This window comes from Saccopteryx bilineata, chromosome 2, assembly GCF_036850765.1.
Source record: "Saccopteryx bilineata isolate mSacBil1 chromosome 2, mSacBil1_pri_phased_curated, whole genome shotgun sequence".
NCBI classification, from domain to species: domain Eukaryota; kingdom Metazoa; phylum Chordata; class Mammalia; order Chiroptera; family Emballonuridae; genus Saccopteryx; species Saccopteryx bilineata.
Window position 1 is genome coordinate 111,248,930 of NC_089491.1, and position 3,648 is coordinate 111,252,577.

At 37.4% G+C, this 3,648-nt stretch overlaps 1 pseudogene; it reads left to right on the forward strand.

Annotated features, from left to right (window-relative positions):
• The first annotated feature begins 209 nt into the window (after nucleotides 1-209).
• On the forward strand, nucleotides 210-3,326 carry LOC136324555 (ESF1 homolog pseudogene; annotated as a pseudogene).
• Nucleotides 3,327-3,648: the final 322 nt, after the last annotated feature.

Consider the following 3,648-nt stretch of genomic DNA (forward strand, 5'->3'; position numbering starts at 1 on the left):
AAACTATGAAAAGACTGATAGATTTTTTCAGCAGCAGTCTACCAATTGTGGCACTACACTATCATTAAAGAAGATGCTACCATTAGGAGAACTCCAGTCAAAGGTATACAGGGTCTCTCTGTATTCCTTCTTACAACTACATGTAAACCTACAATTATTTCAGAATAAATGGTTTATTAAAAAGATGTACCAAATACGAGAGTCCGGGAGAAGACTCCCAGGAGTGTTTGGTTTCTTCAAGCATCTGTCTGGTCAGACATTTAAAAATGGCATTCAAACAAGAAATAATGAGTGACCAGCGGTTTAGGTGAGTTACAAAGGACCCAAGATTTTGGGAAATGCCAGAAAAGGACCGAAAAGTCAAAATTGACAAGAGATTTCGAGCAATGTTTCATGACAAAAAGTTCAAGTTGAATTATGCTGTGGATAAAAGAGGACGCCCCATCAACCATAGCACTACAGAGGACTTGAAACGTTTCTATGACCTTTCAGATTCTGATTCAGATCTCTCAGGTGAAGATAACAAGTCATTGAACCAAAATAAAGTAAAGAAGAAAAAAAACCAGAAAGATGAAATAGACTCAAAAAATCTAGTTGAAGAGAAAAAGAAAGAAACCAAGAAAATTACCCAAAAGGATTCTAGAAATAAAAACAATTTAGATAACTCTGCCACAATTCAGAAAATGAAAAATTCATGCAAATCTAAGAAGGTGGATTCAAAAATAAGTCCCAAGAAAGACAGTGAAGAATTTATACCAGGAAGTACAAAAGGGGATAAAACTAACATTCAACATAATACAGACTCACGTCCCAAAGGAAGACTAGGGACAGGAGACTCGGGCACTTCTGAAATAATGAAATCTCCCAAGATCAAGTATTCGGAGACAAAAAGAGAAATGAAGTCAGGGGTTTCACTCACAGTGGCAAGACACAGTGATGGTTATGAAAAGTCAACAGGTGGTAAAATGCTTGAAGGTGCTCTGAAGGAAGACTTAGAAAGTGCTAGTGAAGTGGCAAGCGATGAAGAATCTGAAGATGGAATTGCAGTCTTTGGTAGAGCTTCAGCTGATGACGATGACAGTGATGAAGATGAAGATGAGGAGGATGAAAATGATAGTAGTGAGGAGGAGGATGAAAGTGACAGTGGCCCTGATCTTGCAAGAGGTAAAGGAAATATAGAAACTAGTTCTGAAGATGAAGAAGATATGGAAGATTTACTTCCAGAAGACTCTGGTTTTGAGCATGCTTGGAGAGAACTAGATAAAGATGCTCCTCGGGGTGATGAGATTACACATCGATTAGCAGTTTGCAACATGGACTGGGATAGATTAAAGGCAAAAGATTTGCTGGCTCTGTTCAATTCATTTAAACCGAAAGGAAGTGTTATATTTTCTGTAAAGATATATCCTTCGGAGTTTGGAAAGGAGAGGATGAAGGAAGAACAAGTTCAAGGACCAGTAGAGTTATCAAGTATCCCTGAAGATGTCCCTGAAAAGGACTGGACCTCTAGAGAAAAATTGAGAGATTATCAGTTCAAACGACTGAAGTACTATTATGCAGTAGTAGACTGTGATTCTCCTGAAACAGCCACTAAACTTTATGAGGATTGTGATGGCCTGGAATTCGAAAGTAGTTGCTCGTTCATAGATCTAAGGTTTATACCAGATGATATTACTTTTGATGATGAGCCCAAGGACGTAGCCTCAGAAGTGGATTTAACAGCATATAAACCAAAGTATTTCACATCTGCTGCAATGGGAACATCAACGGTGGAGATCACTTGGGATGAGACTGATCATGAAAGAATTACAACACTCAACAGAAAGTTTAAAAAGGAAGAGCTTTTGGACATGGATTTTCAAGCCTACTTAGCTTCCTCTAGTGAAGATGAAGAGAAAGTAGAAGATGTGCTACCAGGGGATGATGAAGTCAATGTAGAAGAAGATGGGAAAACAAAAAAGACCCAGAAAGATGATGAACAAATTGCTAAATATAGGCAACTCTTGCAAGTTATTCAAGAAAAAGAAAAGAAAAACAAAGAAAATGATATGGAAATGGAAATTAAGTGGGTTCCAGGTCTTAAAGAAAGTGCAGAAGAGATGGTCAAAAAGAAATTAGAAGGAAAGGATAAGCTGACCCCATGGGAACAATTTTTAGAGAAGAAGAAAGAGAAAAAAAGACTGAAAAAGAAACAGAAGGCTCTTGCAGAAGAGGCCAGCGAAGATGAACTTCCCTCTGATGTTGATATGAATGACCCATACTTTGCTGAAGAAGTTAAAAAAATAGGTTTAAAAGGAAAAAAATCAATGAAATCTGCTGAAGATGGCGCATCTCTAGGGGAAGAAGCTGAAATAGAAAAACAAAAGGCAGAAATGGCTTTGCTCATGATGGATGAGGAGGAAGAGAGCAAGAAACACTTCAATTACAACAAGATTGTGGAGCACCAGAATCTGAGCAAAAAGAAGAAAAAACAGCTTATAAAAAAGAAGGAATTAATAGAGGATGACTTTGAGATAAACGTTAAGGATGCGCGGTTTCAGGCAATGTATACTTCCCACTTGTTCAATCTGGATCCATCAGATCCTAATTTCAAGAAAACAAAAGCTATGGAAAAAATCCTGGAGGAGAAAGCTCAGCAGAGAGAACGAAAGGAGCAAGAACTTACTCAGGCAATAAAGACAAAAGAGAGTGAAATTCCAAAGGAATCACAAAAGCGGTCCACTGATCCTGCCTTGTCAATGTTGATTAAATCAGTAAAAAACAAAACAGAGCAGTTTCAAGCAAGAAAAAAACAAAAAGTCAAATAGCTGTCTGTTGTTTCTTTTTAGATTGAGAATATGCTGCCCCTAAAGTTTACAGAAGTGGTAGAAAGAATATTTATTGGGAACAAAGCTACCTTTCAAGAATGTGAATACACTCTATTATGACCATTGAAAAATTGATTTCGTATGTAACGTAAGACCTAATGGTGGGTGAGTGACAAATTTGTACTCTGTATTTCTACAGATTAATCATACTAATCTAATTAAATTGTAGGATTTATAAAGTTTTTATATTTTATGAAATTCAGTTCATATTAGATTATTCTACAGTAGCTTTCTTTAAACACCTTACAGTTCTATGTAAAAAAAATAAAAAACAGAACAATAGTGCCGAGTTTATTTTTCTAGTCCTAATTATGGGAGCCAATAACTTTCTTTGTTGTTTGGTCATGTTCATTGTACAGTAGTTTGCTTTTGAAATAATTTGTAAATAAAAATGCAGAATATTTTTATTCTTTTGTTAACAGAGATTTATTTCATTTTGTACATCTCAAATAAACTACTCTCTGGAAAAAGATGTACCAAATAACTTTGTTTTTAGGGAGAAGAGGTGAAATAGACAGACTCACACATAAGCCCCTACCAGGATCCACCCAGGAACCTTGTCTGGGGCCAATACTCCAGTACTGAGCTATTTTTAGCACCTGAGGCTGATGCACTCCAACTGAGCTATACCCAACACCTGGAGCCATGCTGGAACCAATCAAGCCAATGGATGTGGGAGGGAAAGAAGGAGAGAAGGGGGGGTGGAGAAGCAGAAGGTCATTTCTCCTGTGTGCCCTGACCTGGAATTGAACCGGGGAGGTCCACATGTCAGGCCAACGCT